This window comes from Myotis davidii, unplaced genomic scaffold, assembly GCF_000327345.1.
Source record: "Myotis davidii unplaced genomic scaffold, ASM32734v1 scaffold662, whole genome shotgun sequence".
NCBI lineage: Eukaryota > Metazoa > Chordata > Mammalia > Chiroptera > Vespertilionidae > Myotis > Myotis davidii.
Window position 1 is genome coordinate 233,153 of NW_006293533.1, and position 12,315 is coordinate 245,467.

At 40.0% G+C, this 12,315-nt stretch overlaps 1 protein-coding gene across 6 annotated transcripts in view; it reads right to left on the bottom strand.

Annotated features, from left to right (window-relative positions):
• Nucleotides 1-11,585, bottom strand: part of LOC102775351 (mitogen-activated protein kinase 10) — a 231,325-nt gene extending 219,740 nt beyond the window's left edge. For 3 of the 6 annotated variants that reach the window (XM_006767188.2, XM_006767183.2, XM_006767186.2), the window contains exons 1-2: nt 11,162-11,585; nt 6,014-6,128 (exon numbers count right to left, since the gene is read on the bottom strand). The gene's annotated coding sequence lies outside the window, so the exon portion shown is untranslated. Of the gene's footprint in view, nt 1-6,013; nt 6,129-9,215; nt 9,481-9,662; nt 10,456-11,161 lie in introns of those variants that run through there. The other 3 variants (XM_006767187.2, XM_006767185.2, XM_006767184.2) reach the window with 3 other exon arrangements.
• Between the last annotated feature and the right edge of the window lie 730 nt (nt 11,586-12,315).

Consider the following 12,315-nt stretch of genomic DNA (forward strand, 5'->3'; position numbering starts at 1 on the left):
GCCTCAGTTTGAAGGGAGGGGCTGAGAGGGAGGTGGGGTAGGGCATGATCAAAGGGGATATTTCTCACTTTTCTTTCCTCCTCTTCACTGCCCCTTGAGCTAGGTGGATTACCTCTTGATAAATAACAGTATTTGGTAGGGAAGGCAGGTTAAAAAAAAAAAAAAACTCACTCCCTACTCCTTTGTTTCTCCTCCCCCTATCAGTCTGCTACCAGGAAGAAACCACACCATCAACACCAACAAGTTTTCACGTTCCTTTTACATCAAAAGGGACTTGACTTTTATATAACCAAATGTAGTGTTTTAGCCCTAACCAGTTTGGCTCAGTGGATAGAGCGTCGGCCTGCGGACTGAAAGGTCCCAGGTTCGATTCCGGTCAAGGGCGTGTACCTTGGTTGCGGAAACATCCCCAGTGGGGAGTGTGTAGGAGGCAGCTGATGGATGTTTCTCTCTCATTGATGTTTCTATCTCTCTCCCTTCCTCTCTGTAAAAAATCAATAAGATATATTTTTTTTAAAATGTAGTGTTTTAGTGACTTTTTGATAACGTACCATTTTTTGTGAACTTAAATTTATTTATTTCTATATTTTTAGGACCAACCTCATTTTTAATAAGGTTTAAAAAAAGAAAAAAAGTTTAGAGGAAAAAAACTCCCGTTTTTGCCAAGTGCAGCTGTAGAAAAGTGTCAGTTGAATAAAAACCACATTTGATAGAGAGAAAGAAAAAAAAAAACAACAACTTTGAAACACCTGGCATATATAACTTCTGGTATCTACACTATACAAAATAGATTATCACATGTAATAATTGCTGCTAAACTGCAGACTACATTTTCCAATAAACCCTAATCTGAAAAGGGTCCTTATGCTAACCAAATTTTCATTAAGATCTCATACTTCTGTCCTAGCCAGTTTGACTCGGTAGTTAGAGCACTGGCTCACAGACTGAAGGGTCACAGGTTCAATTCCTGGTCAAGGGTACATGCCTCGGTTGGAGGCTCAATCCCCAAACCCCGATCAGGGCACATGTGGGAGGCAACCAATCAATGTGTCTCTCTCACACCTATGTTTCTCTCTCTTGGTTTCTCCTCCTCCCTTCTCTCTCTAGAAATCAATGGAAAATATATCCTTGGGTGAAGATTAACAACAACAAAAAATAATAAATATCTCATACTTCTATTTTAATAATAGTTCCTCTGATATTGGTTATTGGAATACAGACTTCTTTATGAAGAATCTGAGATATGCTAAAATTTATGCTGACTCACTCTTTACATATGCACCAATAAAACCCCAACTTCTAAAGGAAAACATTATTACTTTCCTTATCTGACATCAAATTACTTGGAATTTCTCAAACAGTGGCAGTCCCACCTCCATCTTCCTGGGAAATATCGCCTGAATTTCTGCCAGTCAGTGAAAGGCCTTTAAATTTTTATACAATATGAGAGCTACTTATGTTCATTTTACTAATCCTAAGAATTTAGTTTCCTATCTTGGTAACTTGCAACCACAAAGAAGCAAGACAGAGCAGCCTCACATGGCAAGTTTCTGAATAGTCTCTTATTCATCATATTTGGATTCTGAAAGATTTGGCAAATAGTATTCACATTATCAGCCAATCTGTTTAAATAAGATTGCAGACCCTCTGTCAGCTGCTTTCCAAATTGTATCCAGAGGTGCAATCTTTGGTGCCTTTTTTTATAGTCTAGTTACTTCCCTGAAAAGTCCCTTTGGCTGTATTTTATTATCATGATTTTCTTCTCCTGCCTCTGCTCTATCATCCTATATATCTATCTCTTGCTCTCTCCTTACTTTCATCAATTATTCAATAAACATTTATGCACTGTACTAGGCATGGAAGTCTAAGATAATTATATCTGACTCAAATTACTCCCAGGCTAAGGTGGAGAGACAGACCCATAAACAGTAAAATGTGTGGTAACACAGAGTCTGCGGTGCATAGGCTACTGTGAGAACACCAGGGAGAAATGAATGAGTAACGGTAGGAGTCAGGAAAGGTTTCTCAGGGAAGATAACACCTGATGAAGTCTAAAGTGAGTCTAAGCAGCACCTCTCAAACCTTAAATCATCCAAGGATCTTGTCTGAAAGATTCTGAGTCAGTAGATCTGGGTGGGATCTATTGAGCTCTCAGATGGTGCCCATGTTGTCAGTCCCCAGGCCATTCTTAGACTACAAAGGTCTTAACGGATGACTAATGACTGTTAGTAAAGGACGGGGAGGGTGAATACAGGCAGAATAGACAGCGTGAAGTGAAGCACAGAGGTAATAAACCCTGAGTGTCTGTAATAAAGCACATTCGTGTCCCAGGCAACAGGTGAGAACAGTTCCTAAATTGGGGTGAACGGGAAGATGGTATGTTTCAAGGGGAAGGGAATTTATTTCATAGGCAATGGAGCCTATCAAAATGAGCAAGACAGTTACCTGGTAACAACTGCAAATCAGATCTGGTGACTTCATTGGTAGAGTCATGGGCAAGAAGATAACTTGCTAGGCTATCTAAATAAACCTGCTAACAGTGATGATGAGGGCCTAACTTATGGCAGTAACAACAGATTTACTCAAAGGGAACTGACTTGAAAAATGTTTAGGAGATAAAGTAGGTTGATTATATTTTTACATATTAATTTAAAAGGTCTGCAAGTTGTACTTTCTTGGCATTCTTTTCCGGCCCGGTGTCTATTCTTAATCTGAAATTTAGTAGCATGTGATCTTGAATAAACCACTTAACCTCTTTTTGCACCAGATTCTACATTTTAAAACAGTGAAGAGTTGACCCAAATAAACATTGTGGTCTCTTTAAATGCTAAGCTTTATGATCCCATGAAATAAATTCATCTCTTATTAAATCATGGAATCATAGAGTGTATTCTTAAAACTTATCACAATACCTGGAGTGTAAATGTACATTGTATGACTAAAATGAATCCACCTAGCCAACAGGTATTAAAACTTGAGATTTTTTAAAAAACCCTTCCACTTCTTCACCCTTGACACTCATTAGTAAGTCCAGTTGCTTTGTACATATGTCGTAAAGGTGATTCTTTGATTTATACCTTTATTCCCTTTTAACTGGATTTCTGCAATACCACCTTAAGTGTTCTCTCTGGTACCAACCTAATCACTTTTTAGACACTGAGAAATTGAAGAACTCAGGAGTCAGAATCACCTGGGCTTAAATGAAATGCTAAGTCCACTACTTCTTGCTGTGTGGCTACTAGCAAGTTATTTAACCTCTTTAAATCTGTGTTTCCTTATCTGTGAGTCATAAAAATGATATGAACACAAAATGTTTGTAAAGTGCTTAACACAGTGCCTACTAGACAGTAAGAACTCAAATCTAGTTATTATTCTGAAACACAAATCTCATAGACTTAAAGTACAAATTAAAGCTTCCGTAAGTGCAATTATGTATCCACCTGATTAGCAAAATTTCAGAACTTATAAATCAAGTGTTGACGAGGACATAGAGCTTCTCATACATTGCTGATCTCACCGACTGGGGAAACTATTTTAGCATTATTTAGAAGAATTGAATGTGCACATACCCCAAAATTTAGTTCATTCCCTTGCTATGTATCCTATAGAAGCTCTTATATATGAGTACTAGAATCGATGAGCAATAATATATATGTATAAAAAGTATTATATATACTTATTAAGTTTATTATAAACACATTTATTAAATAAATATATATAATCCAAATGTCTATCAACAGTATAATGGAAAATTAAATTTGCTATATGCATGATACAGAATATTGTAAAAAAATTTTCATGAATAAACTAACTACATGCATCAACATGGAAGAATTGTACAAAGTTTAGCAAAGTCAGGTGACTAAGAATATATATTATATGATTACAAGTTGGAAAATCTTCAAAGGAAAGTAAGGGAACAAGTGTGACAAAAGGCAGGGTGGCGGTTAGGGGTTACCTGTAGTGGAAGGAAAAGCACATGATCTTAAAGGAGCACACAGAGACTTACCGGGAGTCTATTTCTTAATGTGAATAACGGTTATACGACATTTGCTTTATAATTATTCCTCAAACTGTATTTTTCACACATTGTTCTATGTGCATGACATCTTTCACAATTAAAAAATAAATGTGGTCATGTTAATTTCCTCCTTAAAATCTTTTAAAAGCTCTTCATTTTGGAATAAAATCCAAACTCCTTAGCTTTATTCTAAGAGATCCTTTATTATGTATCTCTTGTATCCCTCTTCATCTCCACTACTCCCATTTATGCCCCAGCAAAGTGACACCTAGTCCCTCTCACCCCCCACAAAAACGTACACTCTCTCTCAAGCCTGTGGACCATAGAAAAATGTTACCACTGCTCCCCTTCCCCTGGCTAACCTCTTACTGTCCTTAGTAGTCAGCCAAAACACCATCCCTTCCAATAAGTCTTCCTTGCATACTCTCCTCTGCTGCACGTCCTTTGGCCCCCATGCCTGCCCATGTCACAGCACCGTACAAAAACTACACATTTGCACTGAGAGCTCCTTTAAAGCAGGCAATGTCTCTTTCATCTATCCCAAGAGCTGATTCTCAATAAATCTGAGACATCACAGATTCTCAATAAATGGTGCTCAATAAATAAACATTTACGATGGGGCAGTATGTTTTTTACATTACTTAGAATGATACATCACTCAAAATAATATTAAGTTCAGCCATATAAAATTGCCCTTCTTTTAAGTTTGAAAATGGTTTTGAGTATTGGCAATTTAATACATGTTAAGCACAGAATAGTGATGACTATTACATCTGCTTCCTCAATATAACTGTAAGCAGACTGTAATGAAAATCATGATGTGAAGTAAGCATAGGGTTAATTTCATCGTCTTCTGCAGTCATAGGTTATACATTAACTCACAGGGTAGCCTATCTACCCAGAGTTATAGAAGCCGCTAAGCAAATGAAAGAAAGCTATTGATCACTAGCTCAAAACAGCTTCTTTGAGAGTCTTACAAGCACCGCTGTCATATTGTATTTCCCAGAGATGTAATTTGACAGATAACTAGTTCATCACTGCTGGAGTCTATTGACTATTGACTTTGGTAACTATGAAACATCAAGTATTCGATTAAAATATATATTTTGCCTGTGTATGCTATTTTTATAATATTTTTAAAAATTATTCCAATTAGCAAGGCAACTGGATCTTTTTTTTAATATTGTTTTATCAAGCAAATTGATTTTTAGGCTAAAATGTCATAAATGGAGCTTTATAAAACTGCTATGTGATTTCTCTTCCCTTATTTCTAAAGATCTAAGTCAGTGGTTCTCAACCTGTGGGTCCGACCACTTCGGGGGTTGGACGACCCTTTCACAGGGGTCACCTAAATACATCCTGCATATCAGGTATTTACATTACGATTCATAACAGTAGCAAAATTATAGTTATGAAGTAGCAACGAAAATAATTTTATGGTTGGGAGGGTCACAGCATTAGGAAGGTTGAGAACCACTGATCTAAGTGTTCTGTTAATATATATACCTATATACTACTATCTATTTATACAGGAATGTGAATTGGTACAGGAAGTAGGAATATATATATGAAAGGAATGGAGCATTATAATTTAGCTCAGAACCAATTCTTCTACTAGAAAGGATGAATTGGTAAATACAGAATTATGTTACAAATAATAAAACCACTGACAAGTACAGTTACCCAACTGTTACTCAGCCACATGGGATTGTTCGTTGCATCCATTTTACATAGGCTGACAGCATCCAGGATGGCAGCATCATCGTGTTATACAACGAACCCACGCACCCCAAGACCTCATGCTGCTATCTGTGGTATTAATAGCACCGCACCATCAGTTAAACATCCTCTCCAACCAATGTCCACTTTAGTGACATTATTCAGAACAGTATTTCTCCAGATCAATACGCTAAATCATATGCAATATTTAAACTGGTTATATAGATATTTAAACATTTCCTACTAAGGAATGTTTTCAAATTTGTAACTCACCACTGCTTGTTTGGTTTCTCATCTATAGGAAACGGATCTAATTCAACAGCTTCTTGCATGAGTTGCCATAACGAAGATCTGAGATGATCCTGCCCTTAGTGTTTCTCATACTAGCCTAAAATCGAAGCAAAAACATAGACAAATTTGATTTTAACAGTTAAATGGTTATTTCCCCTGCACTGAGAAAACCAAACGACTGCGAAGGACAATTGGTGATGGGTGACACAGGGGCGAGAAATAAAACATCTTGAGGTAGTTCACTCTGTAAAATTATCACAAGCACAAGAACTTTGGTTTCACCAACACCAGAGTAGCTGGATATTTTATAATCTGAACATGAGCCCAATCAGTATTGCTACTTTGGGTGATATAATATTTGTATTTGTTTTTAAGATTTTTTATTGATTTATTTTTCAGAGGGGGAAAGGGAGAAAGAAAGAGAAACACTGATGTGATAGTGAAACATTGATCGACTGTCTCTTGCGTGCCTCCTACCAGGAGCAAGCCTGCAGCCCAGGCACATGCCCTGACCCCAAGTGAACTGGCAACCTTTTGGTGCACAGGACGCTGCCCAACCAACTTAGCCGCACCAGCCAGGACTGATATTTGGTTTTGTGATATGATTTGGTTTTCTGACACAAGGCATCCTACTAAGCTTCAACTGAGGCAGCTCCACTGTTACATGTCTGCATATTCTGCTTTTCATGTAAGACTTCATTGGAACTATGGATTGCATAGTTACCAACGAACGGACTGACTGAGAGAAGTTTGAAAACCACTGAAGTATATGAAATAAAATAAAACTAAAGTTGGTCTGGAGTTGGAAAGAGACCTGTAAGTAATTTTTCCATAATCTGATCTATTTTAAAAAGTAGATTTGTAACTTCAATATGTTACTATTATTTTTCGACATTATATCAGACCAGATTCTCCGGGACTGTGCCCATTTCCAATGTTCTACCCCACCATTGAACGTAAGTTTTGCTTTCTAGTTTCTAGAACGTAAGTATGGTCACCACACCCAAACCAACCTCCTCTCTGCCCCAAATAAGAATCCCTTTCTTGGCCAGAGCCTTACAGTAACTGCTCCTAGGATTCCTCCCCCACAACCTTCTGCCCCCAGGCCATCCCTATGTGGTCCCGGGGTCACCTACCACCAATTCAGAGGAGGTGAATTTCTTTCTCCTCTGAATTCCTATTACATTTATTGTTAAATCATTAATATACAATTATACACCACCTTTGTTATTTAACCTCATCTCCAAAAATGACTATAAGCTCCTAAGTGTCAGAAACTATGTTACAGGTTCCCAAACTCTGCTACCCATAGCCCTTAACAGAGAACTCTGTACATCGGAGACATTCATTCAAGAAATATTAATGTGCCCCTACTATGTGCCAAACAGATGCAGTCATCCCTGGCAGAGATTATAGTTTAGTGGTAATACAGAAAACATAGGGACAGATAATCTCTGTATTGTGTGATACGTGCTATGACAGAGGTAGTATAGACACTGAGTGAACATGACCAAATAAACAAACTATGCGCTTTCCTTCACTATCAATGCTTTCAAATGCTATCTCCAATGTATGAGAAGGTATCATGACTTTAAGAAACTCATTGTCAGGGAGCACATGGAGCACCCAGGCTGGTTAACATCTCAAAGCCAGGAGGCCATTTTTAGTACTTTTCTGTCACTGCTGGGTTGTTTGAGAGAGAGAGAGAGAGAGAGAGAGAGAGAGAGAGAGAGAGATTGTAGCAAAAATCCTGTTCATTACTGTGCAGGTCACTCTGCAAATGACTGATTGCCCTGTAGGGGAACTTCGCTTCACACCTGCACACCGTATCACCTTTTAGAGCAACTGGGGGTTAGGAACTGCTTCTAAGGAACCTTCAGTCATTTATTTTCCATTCAAAACTCTAATTTCCATTCCTAGGAGCCTCTAGGTTTTACATCTCATAGTGACCAGGGATAAGAACAGTAAGAAAGGTCATGGTGGCTTGTTAGGAATCCAAAATATCAAATCAGCAACAACAACAAAAAGCCTTTACCAAAAATAAGTATAAATTTGAGGACCACTTTTCAAGCCAGAAATGTCTCTTTCTAATTTAAAGATTTTCAATATCGCCTGAGGTCTCACAATAAGAAATAAAGCTCCCCTCCATTAAATGAAGGTAGGAGGAGGAGGAGAATTCGTGCCTAAAACACACAGCATGCAGATTCTTTCATTCAAACAATCAATATGCAGCCTGATCTTTTATCTGAATCAGCAACAGTGTCTCATCTCAGATTTACGTAAGGGAATAAATATATCTAATATAAGAAGAAACAAATGTTCTCTCTCATAGCAGAGGTATCTAATATAAGAGAGAACAGATGTTCTTTACCCAGAAGCATCTCCCTCAGGAGCCTCTAGGCCCAACTTTCTCCACAAGCCCTTGGTCGGTCCTCAGAAGGTGTAAGAATCCATGGGGGCCAGGGAGGAAGCAGAGACTGCAGCACAGACAGCGTTGTACCACTTTCGGGCCATGGCTGGACACTGAGCCTGTTTTTGCATAAGTGTGGCAATGTCCAACCAAAGCTTAAAAGAGACTGGAGAGGAAACAGTAGGGGCAATGGGGAAAAAAAAAAATAATGTCAATTTGTTTTCTATTATTTAAATTGGAGAAAGTCTCTCTTGCTTTGAGTCCATTATTCTCATAAGCAACTAAACAATCACTTGACGTGAACACACCAATTCCATGCAAAGTCTTTTAGCCACAAATGTGACCTGAAGCCAGAACTAGAGCAGCGAAGGCGAGCATCTGCCCTCGTGTTTAATAAACCAGAAAACCCCCAATTAGTCTCTGCCTTTTTACATCAGTCTTAAAATACTTTTCCAATAAGATTACATCCAAAGAAATAGGCTCATTTACATAAAGCCACAATAAAACTCAAAAAAAAATAACCTTTAATTATAGGAAGCCTTCCCTTAAACATGGGAGGCTTTTCACACTACGTAGGTGAGGCAGATTCCTTTTGCTTATGATTTTCCTATAGGATATACTAACAAGAAAAACCATATGAATTTTCCTGGCATCTAAAGATATACTAGTACATGTATTTTATAGCACCCACAATCAATTCGCAGTTCATTCTAACCTTGAGAAATATTGGCCACGCACTATGAAACTATTAAATCCTAACAACTGCAGACATACCAGACAATGACAGCAAAAACACACTCGGCCCCTTTGGGATCCGTTCAGAAACATCCCCCTCCAGCACCGCAGATGCACTCCTCCCAACACCAGATGCTGTTCTGGGGCAAGCAGGCAGGAAGCTGGAGGCAGCTGATTCTTCCACTCCGCATATAATTTCTTACTGCCTCATCATCAAGAATCTTTTTACCAAAACTGCGAAGATTTTGTAACAACAGGAGCCCATCAAATGAAAGACACTTTGCAACAACGGGAGGAAGTAATGTGCAAATGAGGAAGCCTGAAGAGCCTTTAATATCTGAGGTCATATCACCTTTGTCATCTGATTTTCTAGTTCCGCTGTGGGGGCGAGAAAATCCAATTTGCTCTAGGTGGTAAAATAAACTAATCCAGTACTTCCTGTCAATTACAAGAGAGAGAGATCAAGGTAGGGAAGCCAATACATACCAGAGGCATCAACACCGCTGCGGCCAAACTGCCCGACCCCTAAAATCCCAGGGTTCCAGAGTGGAGTCAGAAGCTTGCGAGCTCATTCATGGGCATCTCTATCGATGCTTATCACATACATGCTCACCTAAGGCACAAATTTTACTGACGCCTCTCTGAGACAAATGGTCGTGCCTGCAACCATTTTTAACACGTCGATCAGCATTCTATGAGGTCTCTCAGAGTGCGACAACTAGCAGTCTAGGGATAGAGGGAGAATCCGGACCTTTGGGCTGGAATGCCTGGTGCACCGATACCCATTTTCCTTCCATCTGAACTGTGGCCTCTCCCACATGACTTAGCCTGCCTCTTTCCAGTTCGTTCATAAAAGTTACCATCAACAGACCAGCAGCAGGCAGGGCTGCTGCCCACTGTCCGCTTCTGCAGCAAGGCAGGCGCGTAAACAACCTTGTGATTGCTTCAGAGCTCACTGCCTCCGGATAAGCCATTCTTCTTCTGTGGCTAAATTGCAGTATCCCAGGAAGTTATGCCTTGAAGGGGGTTCAAGCAGAGACTCAGTCTCTACATTTAAATGTAAGGGGGGTGGGAATAAATATGTATATATATCATTTTCTTGAGATATCTCTAACCCTGATTTACTTGAAGATTTTCCAATAAATCCCATTTATTTTGCTGCAGGCACAAATACATAAGTTCTGATAAATATATTGCCATGCTCATTTCTGATCATAGAGCTTTTTTCTCCCCCAAAGAGCTCTGACATTTCCAGGGGACACAGTATCCCAGCACAGAAAACCTGGGAACCATGCCATTAAAAAAAAAAAAAATGCTGCCTGCTGTGACTAGGAGATCACTTTCTTAAAGGGACCCCTTACCTATAGGACTGCAGTGCCAATGTTTCACCTGACCCCTGTTCTGTGTTCCTCTCCCCAGCCCAAATTTAGCCTAGAGTGTTTCTGCAAGACTAATGCCATTAGTTTTGCAACTAAAATATATACATACCATTCTCAACTAAAATATGTAAATATGTCCCAAAATATTTAAGTTACACCTCTCAGGAAGTAAATGTAAGTGCATACTAAAAGATATGATTTTTAATGTTTTAGGGAACTCGTAGCATTTCTTGGATATGGGACTGAGGTCAGCACTTCCAATAAGCATCTCTCTCTCTCTCTCTCTCTCTCTCTCTCTCTCCTGCTTTTCTCTTCCTTTCTGTAGCTCTGCACTGATCTAAAAACCCCTGGTCACAAGAAGAAAGCTCCCTCCACCCTCTGCCCACCCTCACTCCGAACAGAAATGTTTCAACACGCCCAAGTCTGGGGAGAGATGCCCCGCACAACAGGAGAGGCTGGCGGTTCGGCCTCAGAGGTAGTTCACTTCATTAACCTGCTTTTCCGCCGCACCTGCCTCCTCTCCCACCCCACCAGGAGCAATGACCAGACATCACCACACCCTCCAAAACACAGGTTAGAACCCAGAAGGAGCAAAGAGCTACCTACCATTCCGTGCTTCAGAACTCCGATCCTCATCCAGCAGTTCGCCCCCCCCAATCCTCCCTACTTGTTTTTCATTAACCACATTCCAAACTGTGATAAGGAACAGGTTCTTTGGAGGTGGGGAAAATGTTTAAAATTAAAGATGGACAGGTGATGTCCAAGAAAACCCAATCTTAAAGTCACTCAAGCCCCTGGGAATTGAGGGGTGAGGAGAAAAAAAGGAAATTTGTAAAAATGAAAAAAGAAAAGCAAAAGGTAAGCATGTAACAAGCGCCCCCCAGCCCCCATGAAAAAAATAAAAAGACAAGGGAAGGTTTTCTTAAAGGAAGGAGAAGGAGACGAGTGGCTTGCTGAATCACCCTCTCTCACTGCCTGGAAACCATTGTGCAGCGTGATGCTGCCTGTACCATTGTGGAACCTACCGGAGGAGACCGACAGAGGGCTTGGGGAATGGGGTTGCTATGGCAACTGAAAGGAGCACACGTGACGTCAAAGCCCAGAGAGGTCTAGGGCGGGGGGAGAGGGGGAAAGGGAAGGAGGAAAAAGTCTCTGTGCGGCTACAGCTACCTTGTTTTCCAGCGAAATGACGACCAGGCAAAATGGAAAGGAATAGGGTTTGTTGGCAGCCACTGTCAGCAGCGAGGGCATCAGGCAGCGGGGCTGCACAGTCCGAGAAACCATCGGCTCCAGGCAGCCCTGGCGCTGCACACAGCCCGCTGAGGAACACATGCCCGCAGTCCAGCACACCATGGGAAAGACAGTCCATCTCTTCTTTTCGACTAGCTCAGCTTTTCTGCAAACAGCACAAAGAGAGACACAGTATCTGTAACCGTCAAAGCAAACAAGGATGATGATCTCCTCTGAGGGGATGTGGGCATTTAAGTCCTGCCCGGACCCAGAGGTCATTTGCACAGCGCTGTTCCTTTTCTGTTTCCCTTGTTTTTAATAACAAATCCTAAATAAATATTCACTAAATCAAACTCAACAAACTGATTCTTAGACTGCAATTTGAATGTGGAAACAAAATACAGATAATTTGAGTTAAGCATCAGGGTTCTTTTCTTTATTTTAAAGGCAGATAATTCTCTGGAAAACTGATACAAATTGCTTTATTACTATTTAGGGCAAATATATCCATTTTATTTAAGAAACTTGCC